Source organism: Euleptes europaea, chromosome 1, assembly GCF_029931775.1.
Source record: "Euleptes europaea isolate rEulEur1 chromosome 1, rEulEur1.hap1, whole genome shotgun sequence".
NCBI classification, from domain to species: Eukaryota; Metazoa; Chordata; class Lepidosauria; order Squamata; family Sphaerodactylidae; genus Euleptes; species Euleptes europaea.
In genome coordinates, this window is record NC_079312.1 from 130,453,438 (window position 1) to 130,465,039 (window position 11,602).

Genomic DNA, 11,602 nt, shown 5'->3' on the forward strand with positions numbered 1-11,602 from the left:
TCTCCTGAAAACTGGAAAAAATGTAATAACTCCCCCGGGCAGCTTGTTCCATTGGCCAACTGTTCTTACAAAGTTACAGCTTAAATCCGTTGATTCCTGTCCTTCCCTGAGGTGTCCTCTATCTCCTTTATAGCAGAATTTAAACATGTGAAAACTGTTAATCCTCTTTCCTTCAGGCTAAATGTACCCGGTTTCTTTCTGGTCCATGCTCATTTTTCTTGCATCCAAAACACTTTAACATCTTTGTTGCTCCCCTTTGAATCCTCTCCAGTTTGTCCACATCCTCCTTAAAAATCTGGCAACGGAAACCGAACATAATACTTCTTCAGCTTAGGCTTAACTCATGCCAAGTAGAGCAGCGCTATTCCTTTTTTTCCCTGTGCTGAATATAATGCTTTTTGCTAGCGCGGCCCCAAATGGCATTTTGTTATTGTGAAAAGAAAAAAAAACCATCAGTGCTGACTCATGTTCAGCTTGTGATCTACTATAACCACCAGCTCCTTCTCAGCTCTGACTTCTACGGAAATCAGTTCATTATCCCCACATTTTCTTTATCTGTGCATTGTTATTCACGGTGACTTACTTCTAAAATAAGATGCTCGAGTTCGAGCTTGACTGGAAACACCTTTGGCTAAGGACGCATTTCACCCTAAACTCTGATGGGTGATGGTAGTCTGAGATTATTCCCCAGTTTAAAAAAAGGCTAAACCTTGGCAATAAAAACAGGTCCTGGAGCGGAGTCCTGGCAAAAGAGAACCCTCCCAGATAAGCACTTTGAGAGCTGGAGAGAGCCTCCACAGGCCCTGGACAAAGATTTTCCTTCCTCCCACACCACCCAGACCCAACCCAAACACCTTGTGAAGACTGATCGATTTGTTATGCCCAGCTCCATGGCCTGCACGGTGACCAGATGCCCTGGAATAATCCCCGCCCTGGCAGCCCTGGGTCAAACACAACCCAGCTTGGTACTCATGAACATAAAAAAAAAAGAGAGAGAATTTTTCCAGTTCAATACAGAAAATATGAGATTTTTTTTATTAAGGATTATTGTTTTACTACAAGAATACAATATCTGGGGTATGTAATGACTAACAATGTTAATTCCTACAGAGTCTCACTGGTCTTGATATCTTACCTATGCACTTTTCCCTTTGACTCAGAGTTTCCTGGAGGTGGTTGTGGTGGTGATGATGATAAATTAATAATAATTAAAAAAAACCCACACACCGAACAATGGCAATTCCTTCTGTGTACAACATTTAGGTAGGGAGGTTTTCGGGATATAGAAACAGCCCTGTTTCCTTTGGGGACGTTAGAAGGGTTGTGGCTCAGTGGTAGAGCATCTGCTTGGCATGCAGAAGGTCCCAGGTTCAATCCCCGACATCTCCAGTTAAAGAGACTAGGCAAGTAGTGATGTGAAAGACCTCTACCTGAGACCCTGGAGAGCCGCTGCCAGTCTGAGTAGACAACACTGACTTTGATGGACTAAAGGTCTGTTTCAGTATAAGGCAGCTTCATGTGTTCATGTCCCTTTCCGGTCCTTTTTCTTCATTCCCCCCCACCCCCATGATAATACACATGGCTTCTCTTATGTAATCCTTACAGTAACCTTTTATAACGTTTGAAGCACCTGAATACTCTAAAGTGCTATTATGACACACACACCCTGTGGTGAGGACATGTCAAAGGTCTGTCTATCATAAAGGTACAGCCTGTTCTGTCAATCTATGTATTGTGGCTAAGCTATTGCAAGGTGTCACATGACAGGTTCTTTTCTGAGCCAGGAAATTCTGTGATGGCTGCTTTGACGCGGAAGCCAAGCGGATTAGCAGTCTTGTCCAGGATACCCATCAGAAAGTCCACGGCCACATAGAAAAAGTGTAGTTTATTTTACAGTGCAGAAATATATACAGATACTCCTTTCACACTCTCCGCTCATAACATCCCGCATAGAACTGCGGTTTCACTTCATTATATACACCTGGTGGTTGCAGCCACCAATCACAGTAGATATCCAATTATCCTGGCATTGCTACTGCATTGCATCAGCCACCTGGCTCTAGCTGGATCAGGCCAGCTTTCTCTAGCTCCCCAGGTACTTTCCAGGCTGATTACATCATCCTTAGATCTCTCTGATCTAACCTGCACCTGTCAAATTAACTGACAGACTTGTAATCTTGACATGCTTAACTGTCACTCTAGATTTGCTTAGGCTTGGATGTCAGCTTCTTTCTATGGCCTCTCCCATGTCTCCTCTCCTTTGGACTTTCTACCGTTCCCCAGACACCTGGCCTGATCCTCTCCCAGGTGCTCCAGGTACGGAACCCTGCTCCTTGGGTCCCCAATGGCTCTGTTAAGGGATCCATTAAAACCAACCTCCTCAAAACATACATCATTAAAACAATTTTCAAAAGTTAAAATACATACAAAACAGTTAAAATATGCCCAAAAAAACCCCAGAAAAAAGATATGGTCAGGAAGGAGGAATCATTGAAGAATGCCCAACGAACCAAAAAATCTCTTCACCCGCTGGCAGAAGGCTGCAACAGAAGGGGACAGATCAATCTCCCTGGGGAGAGAGTTCCAGTGCTTTGGTGCCATGACAGAGAAGGTCCTCTCCCAGGTTTCCACCTGCCTAATTTCAAAACACCGGGGCACCTGAAGCAGGGCTTCCAACGGTAACTATAATGGTCAGTGGGTTCATAAGGGATTAGGCGGTACATTTGCAACTTTGCAACGTAAACGCTAGCAACATACGTTTCAATATAACTGGGGAAGGCAGTTCTAGCTTTTCCTGCTTGTTCCCTCCACAGTTAGGGTTCCCAACCTCAACGTTGAATTGAATGGAGTTCAATTGAATTGAAGCACGGATCCGAGGAATGCAGTCTAAATATTTCTTTCTGGACAGGGCTGACCTTACATTCAAAGTGTGCATAACAGTATCAACCAAACAGACTATTTGGTTGATATAAAGAAATATTTAGACTGTGTTCTATATCTATAAAGAAATATTTAGACTGCATTCCTCGGATGTGTGCTTTTACAATTCAATACATATTTTAATAACAATCTGATATCATAGCCACAAAGTCCATTTGGAATACATCTTTAAATACATACCTGGGCTGTTACAAAATCATTTCATCTGTTGATTTATGTGTACATGGGCGTACGTTTTACTAGACCACTGATGAAGGCCTGGGGACCAAACAGGGTTGCCAGCTCCGTGTTGGAAAATACCTGGATATTTTTGGGGTGGAGCCTGAGGAGGGTGGGGTTTGGGGAGGGGAGGGACTTCAATACCATAGAGTTCAATTGCCAAAGCGGCCACTTTCTCCAGGTGAACTGATTTCTATCAGCTGGAAATCAGTTGTAATAGCAGGAGATCCTCTGAATCCATCTCAGTCCTCCTCTCTGTTTATCCAGCACTTTGGTGCCAAAATCTTTTACCTCTCTTATTGTTCTTAGGGCCATGCTCCAACAACAAATGTTATAATTTTGGATCCAGGATTCGGAGGGAACCTTTACCATAATTCCTGATTTTCAAGTAGGGCATTATCGGTTTGGGGTTCAAATTGGGGTTTTTTGGGTGTGTGTGGATTTTTAGGACTATTATTTTCAGTGGAAAAGCAATGCTGATCTGGGGCAGCTGCCCCAGATAATGACACCAAATTTGGACAGAACATAGTCCTCTCTCTAATGTAAAGGCTCCCCAAGGGGACCAATTCTATGGGCCCCTGAACAAGGTTTCCCCAGCCATCCAAACTGGAGAGGAGAAAAGGCCCTACACACAGAGGAGGGAAGGAAGGGAAAGGAGCCAGACAGACTTGATCTCCCAGGCCCTGAGCCTGGCTTGAGCTGTCTGGGAGCCACCTTCCCTGTGCCACTGCCTGGGAAGTCTAGAAATGGAAAGTAAAAAAAGACACCTGCTGATGATGATGGTAAGCACCTGGCCATGAAAAACTGCATGGATTTGGGGGGCAGGCAGGTTGTAATACCTAGGAATCCCAGATTTGTATAACCATTTAAGAAAACCGTAGTAACAACCTGGAACAGGTTGAGGGGAGGGACTGTGGCTTAGTGGTAGAGCATCTACTTGGCATGCAGAAGGTCCCAGGTTCAATCCCCGGCATCTCCAGTTAAAGGGACTAGGGGACTAGGCAAGTAGGTGATGTGAAAGGCCTCCACCTGAGACCCTGGAGAGCTGCTGCCTGTCTGTGTAGACTATATTGACTTTGATGGACCAAGGGTCTGATTCAGCATAAGGCAGCTTCATGTGTGTTATGTGAACAGCAATTTTCGTGTATATTTTCAACTAATGATTTCCAGAACACACACCCCTGATTGTGACACCTCCCCTAAAATCCCTACGTTTATTTTATGAGTGCTCCTGGATCCAGTACAAGCTCCTTGTCCTTAATGTTAAAGCCCTCCATGGTCTTATCCACTTTATCTCTCTGGCTTCACTTCCCATTTCACCCTGACCTGAGATCTTTGGTCCTCTAGCACTACTCTTACCTCTGGGGAGCGATGCCACCCACCTCTCTTGATCCCTGCAAGTCCCTCCCCAAAGCCCATCTCTTCCTTTGGTGCTTCCCCTTTGTCCTCATCTCCTAGTGAAAGGAAGTCTAAGCCCATGGAACAGGGATGAATATACAGCCTTCCCATTTTTACTCCTTCCCCTTTCTTTGTTGTCTCCTTCACAGCAAATTGGAGATTGCAAGCTGGTACCTTGTATTCTGATAGTGCTACATAAATTATCATAATAAATCTTAGGTCTTCCCCCAAACGATCCTGGAAATTGTAGTTCTGTAGGTGTGCTGGAAGTTCTTTCAGAGAACTCTCTAGCACAGAATTATGGATCTGCAAGCTCCTTGCAGAGAAATCGTTACTCAGCTGCTTTATGTTTGTAATGTACAGATGCCTTAACATCTGTACACTGTATGCGGAAACCCTTTCCCAGTCTTTCACAGGTAACTTCCTCCAGTTGTCTTCTCTCCTGATTTTCTTAAATCATTGCATAATCTCCCACAATAGCTTACAGACATGAATGTTGTTTTCTGAGTAATTAGTGGCACTTTGCCTTCTCCCCAGCTCTGCGCTGTATCATGCTCTTCACTGCCAGCAGCATGGATCCTTAAATGGCCCAGGGGATTTTTGTGAAGGTTTTATTTTTAAAAGACTAATAAGTTGCAGGCTGATTACCTAAATGTGGAAAATGTTTCACCAGCCCAGAATGGGATTTCTGAGATGCTTAGGATTGAATCGCCCAGGATACGCTTTCATTCTTGCCTATTTATAGAAACAATCATCGGCTCGATGTCTTGCTTTGCTCTCATCTCTCACTGGTGTCACTGAGACAGCTTGTGAAAACCCCCTTTTTTTTTAAATGTCCACCAGAGACAACTTCTCCAGCTCTTGCTCTGCTCATCTGATACCTATGTAACCATGGAATCCATGTGTACTTGGGATCTGTGTTTTCTTAAGTCTTAAGTGTTTTCTTAAGTCTTCAAGCTCTCTCTAAGAGCCGAAGGAGACTAGAGGAGGCAGCCTTCGAATTGGGTGAATAACACCTGCCCAAGCACCCTCTGAGTCATTTCTTCTGCCAAAAAATAGTGCGGGGGGTAGGAAGGACCCCCTTGCTGATGCCCCGATCAGAATCAGGCCCAGCTGTGATTTTTAGATAGTTGTCACAGGGACTTGCGGCTACAGTACAGCTGCAAATCCCCGTGGTGAACTCTAGAAAAAGTAATGTCTAGTATGGCTCTGGCTTACCATTTGTATGTTCAAGATATTTATTTGTATTTAGTAAATGTATAGGCTGCCTCCTCTCCAAAGACCTACTTGATGCAGCTCACAAAGTAAAAGGGAGTCAAAAACCCGCCTTGAGCCTGGCTTTGGCTGGGGATTGAGGGCAGGCAAGATAAATCAAATAAATACAATCAAATAAATAAAATCGTGAAAAAAGCATAAGAATTATCAATAACAAAGCAAGCCATAAAACAACACTCAGCCGCCTAAAATGATATTCATGAAACCATCTTCAGACCAGAAGACAAGAAGCAAGGTGCCAGCAAGAGCCTCCGCAGAGAGGGCATTCCAATGACAAGGTCCCACAACTGAAAAAGCCCTGCCTCTGGTTGCCACCTGCCTCACCTCTGCAGGTGGAGGCAAAGAGAGCAGAGCTTGGGAAGCGATCTCAACTAGCAGTCCGAACAGTATGGGAGGAGGCAGGCAAAGAGGGACCTGGCAACCCTATCTCCAGCGGATGTGATCTCTGTGGTCTGCAAATCAGTTGTAATTCCAGCAGCTATTTCCACCTGGAAATAGCAAACCAATGTTAAAGCCCAAATTGAATGAACATTTTAAACTAGGACCACATTTTGCTGTGTTGACCTGAGAACCTATCACCTCACACAAATGTAATCATGCTGCGTTCTGACATCACCTTAGGCTGCAATCATGCATATAATTCGGTTGCTCATTCACTCAGTTAGGATTTAGGCAGCCTGAGGGCCAAACTTGCTAACAAAGCAGGGATGTTCTTTAAAAAAAAATGAAAATGGGAGAGGGCAACTATGTCAGGACCCTTCTACCTAGGGTTGCCAGGTCCCTCTTCATCACTGGTGGGAGGTTTTTGGGGTGGAGCCTGAGAAGGGTGGCATTTGGGGAGGGGAGGGACTTCAATGCCATAAAGTCCAATTGCCAAAGCGGCCATTTTCTCCACGTGAACTGTCGGCTGGAGATCAGTTGTAATAGCAGGAGATCTCCAGCAAGAACCTGGAGGCTGGTAACCCTACTTCTACCAGATCTCTCTGTTGTCTCTGGACATCTTATTTATTGCATCATTACCCCACTGTTCCTCCAAGAAGCTCATGGTGGTGTACTTGATTCTCGTCCTCACAGTAAGGGTCAAACTGCATGTTACAATGTATAGAAGACCATATTGCAGCTGTGAATCCTGGGGGAACTCCATTTAGAGCGGCAGAGGCCAGATTCAGATCAGGCATGGAGGGAGGAGGGGCTCCTGTCTTCCCTGTGCCATTTTCTCAAGCCAAAACAGCACTGGGGTGATTTGCCCCACTGGGGGAATCTTGCATCTGCAGCCCCCAACTGGGCAAATAACACCCTCTGGTGCTGTGTTGGCTTCAGAAAATGGTGTAGGAGGAATGCAGGAGCCCATCTTCCACCTTCCACTGTCCAAATCCAAACTTGGCCCCTGCGGTTCTTGCAACATGTCGTTTGGCCCTAAGTCTGGGAGGGTGGGCTAGGTTGAAAGAAAATGACTAGCTTAAGATCATTCATTAAGCAGGGATTTGAACCCAACTCTCCACAGGCATTGTTCAACACTCTAACCCCTAAACTGCATTGGCTGTCTTTTCTTACACCCTAGCTCACTTCCAGTATCAGAAAAGGGTTGCCAACCTCCAGGCGTGGGCTGGAGATCTTCCAGAACTATAACTGAACTCCAGATGACAAGTTCCTCTGGAGAAAATCCTGCTTTGGAGGGTGGATTTTATCACATTATTTCCCACCGAAGTCCCTCCCTTCCCCAGGCTGCATCCCCAAATCTCCAAGAATTTTCCAACCAGGAGGCGACAAACCTTTACCTTGGAGAAAAATCCTTCAAGCAACAAAGCTTGAAGGTAAAGAAGATGCCAAGTTTAGCTTTCTCGGCCTGCATGCTCAGTTTTTGTTCAAATGTGAACACCATCCACCCCACTTTACATGTGATTAAATGTAGATCCCCATTTTGGTGCCGTAAAGGATTAAGGAGCCCCGTGGCGCAGAGTGGTAAGCTGCAGTACTGCAGTCCAAGCTCTGCTCACGACCTGAGTTCGATCCCAATGGAAGTTGGTTTCAGGTAGCCGGCTCAAGGTTGACTCAGACTTTCATCCTTCCGAGGTCGGTAAAATGAGTACCCAGCTGGCTGGGGGTAAAGGGAAGATGACTGGGGAAGGCACTGGCAAACCACCCCATAAACAAAGTCTGCCTAGTAAACGTCGGGATGTGACGTCACCCCATGGGTCAGGAATGACCCGGTGCTTGCACAGGGGACCTTTACCTTTAAAGGGTTGAAACTCAGCTCTCTATCATTTCTAGTTTCACTCAACAAGGAAGGCAGCTCTGATACTGCTGTCTGACAAGTCTTAGTCACTCTTCAGTGTTCCAAGTGTATTATTATGTGTGTGCTTTGCAAAATTAAGCTTGTTTTCCTTTATTCTGTTGCTGTTCAAGAATAATTTAAGGCATTATTTAGTTGGCTTCTAATTGAGTTTCATGTGTCACATACTTGTGTATCAAGGAGAAAATATCAATATTAAACATCCTGTACTGGTAATGAAGTTTGCATTTGCCTCGCCTTGGTTCCTGGCACATGAATATTCTGTACTGTAACTCTTTCGGTATTAACTTCCCTCAGATTGATCCCTGATTTTGCTATATAATGTTAATAACGGGCAGGAAGCCAGATCTCTTTAAACGGCTAATGTCATTGACTCTTTATAGTTGGTAGAAGGGAAAAGGAATACAAGCACGCAGGATCGCAGCTGATTAGTACTTCAAAAATTGCTAATCTGTAATTAGAGTTGCCAGCTCTGGATTGGGAAATACCTGGAGATTTTCCCTCTCCACCAACGGCGGGAGGTTTTTGGGGCAGAGCCTGAGGAGGGTGGGGTTTGGGGGAGGGGAGGGATTTCAACACCATAGAGTCCAATTGCCAACGCAGCCATTTTCTCCAGGTGAACTGGTCTCTATCAGCTGGAGATCAGTCATAATAGCAGGAGATCTCCAGGTAGTACCTGGAGGTTGACAACCCTATCTGTTATTATCCGCCCTGAGCCAGGCTTTGGCTAGGAATTAAGGGCGGAATAGAAATTTAAACAAACAAACAAACCCACTTTCACCAGGATTGGCAAGGCAAACATCAGGATGCCAATTAAGTGGATCCTTGAATTTAAAAAAAACCCTGCTTTTGCTGGCATAGGAGAAATACATGTAGCCTCAAAAGACATTGAACCTGCTTCACTACAACCAGACATCAAAGCAAAGCTTGTGTTTGCATAGTGATTGATCCAATGGAGACAGCAAGTTCATTTTATGAGCTGTTTTGGGTCAGGAGTCCAAAGAACAGGTGGCAGGTGGTTGATTGTATCTGCTAGAATATTGAGAAATTCAAATAAAATGATCTCCTCACACCACTATGAAAGCAAGCAAAGACCGCTTCAGTCTCACCTAAGGGAGGATTACCTGTACTTCTGTCAGAGTAAGCGCCTGGCTTTTAATGAAAGTCAAGCGAGCAGCTAAATTTACCCAGATCTCTGGTCCCATTATCTTCACTCTGTCTCAGTATAAAATCCGTACTCAGACTCATTTTAATTATCTCGGAAGAATTATCAGCATTTATATAGCACTTGCAGTGCTCCAAGTGCACTGCGTACATTATATAATAGGCATTTTTACAACAGTCCTGTACAGTAGTTCAGTAGCAGTATCCCCATATTGCAAATGCAGGGCTAAGGCTGAAAGAAAATAGCTTGCCTGAGGACCCCTAATGAATCTGTGCATTACAGAAGTAATGCTTTTAAGAGTAAAAGTACTGTTTAATAGCCATGGAATGATCTTAGGCAAATCACTTACACAGGCATGTCAAATAGATAAGTCACCACCACCATTATCTATTCCTTTCATTGTGTGTGTCAACATGGACACTAGAGATAAAACCCTAACCCAGGATCCCCAGCCTTTTCGAGCCTGCGAGCACATTTGGAATTCTGACATGGCAAAATAACAATAATGATAATGATAATGGTTGGCATAGCTACAAAATGACTATTGCAGGAGGTGGCGCCATCCACACAACGGCTGCCGCGGCTTACCTTCATTCACACAGTGAAGATCCTTGTGTTATAGTGGTGGCTGCTGCCGAAGCAGCGTTGTTCAAATCTGCCCAGCCACTCTGAAGCCTTGCTGGGGAAAAGCCCCACTTGGCCCCGCCAACTTTCCAAAAACATTTGGCAAGCATCAGAAAAGATGCTGGAAGTTGCCATGGCATCAAAGGGCTATTTATTGGTCTTTGACCGCAAATAAAATTCAATCAATCAACCAATCAACCAGTTGCATCAAAGGGCCCCCTGCCCTAACCAAACCCAATCTATAAAAATGTCATATTTAGCAGGGGAAGTTTTTTAATTGGACCCCCCCCACACACACACACACAAACAGTTTTGTTCAGTTAATGCCTGTGAAATTATAAAAGGGGCATGGTCAAATCACAAGCTGGTAGATCAGTGTCTTTAAAAGTTTTTTTTATTGTTATTAGTGTAAGTCATGGCAGGTAGTTCATCAATGCCATTTTACCTGTTTGTGCCCTTGAGATGGCTGCATCCTGAGCAATCTACTACACAAGGTTTTGGAGGGGGGAATGAATGTGGTAAGGACTATATAACTAGTTGAGCATGCTGTATGGACTTTTCATAGCTGCTTTCACCATATCTTTTTAAATATAGTGCATGCAGAAGAACCAAGTCCAGCCTGGGTGTCCAGCCTAATGGAGAGGATTTGCTAGTTACTCTAGTGTGCTTTATCACATTCTCAGTGCAACTCTAAACAGTGTTACCGTACACCCTTCTACATTAAGTAGGGTTGCCAACCTCCAGGTGGTGGCTGGAGGATCTCCCGCTATTGCAACTGATCTCCAGGTGACAGAGATCAGTTCCCCTGGAGATAATGGCCACTTTGGCAATTGGACTCTATGGCATTGAAGTCCCTTCCCTCTCCAAACCACACCCTCCTCAGTCTCCACCCCAAAAACCTCTAGGTTCTTCCCAACCCGAAGCTGGCAACCCTAAATTTAAGTCAATGGCAGTAGAATGTTGTAACTCTGTTTAGGATTGTACAGTTAGTATCCTGCCCTTTTTTCAGGAAGCTTTAAGGTCCAATTCAGACACCTGGTGTTGACCTTCAAAGCTCCTAAACAAGTCTCAGCCCAGGAGCTGCTACCCCCAAATAAACCCAACCATCCTTTAAGATCTTACTTAGAGGTAGGGTTGCCAGGTCCCTCTTTGCTACCAGCAAGAGGTTTTGGGGGCTGAGGCTCTGAGCCTGAGGAGGGCGGAGTTTGGGGAGGGGAGGGACTTCAATGCCATAGAGTCCAATTGCCAAAGCGGCCATTTTTCTCCAGGTGAACTGATCTCTATTGGCTGGAGAGCAATTGTAATAGCAGGAGATCTCCAGCTACTACCTGGAGGTTGGCAACCCTACTTAGAGGCTTTGCTGTGTATTCCCACACCCTCTGAGATATGGTGGGCTCTTCTGCAGGACAAGCTGTGCTGGCATTATGGAATTTTATTCTCAAGGAAGATTCCTTTTGTTGGTTTTCCGTTGTCAAGCAAAGGAGGTTCTGTTTTGAATGGTGCTTGGCATCTGAAATGTTCTTCTGGTAAGGCTGCGTCTACAGGGGTGGGTGCAGAGCTGTGCTATTTGGTGCAATTCTAAGCAGCCCTTCTAAGCCCACTGATGTTAATGGACATAGAAGTATGTAACACTTCTTAGGATTGCTCTGACTGATACTTTTAATTTTATTTTCTGTGTTTTGTTATTT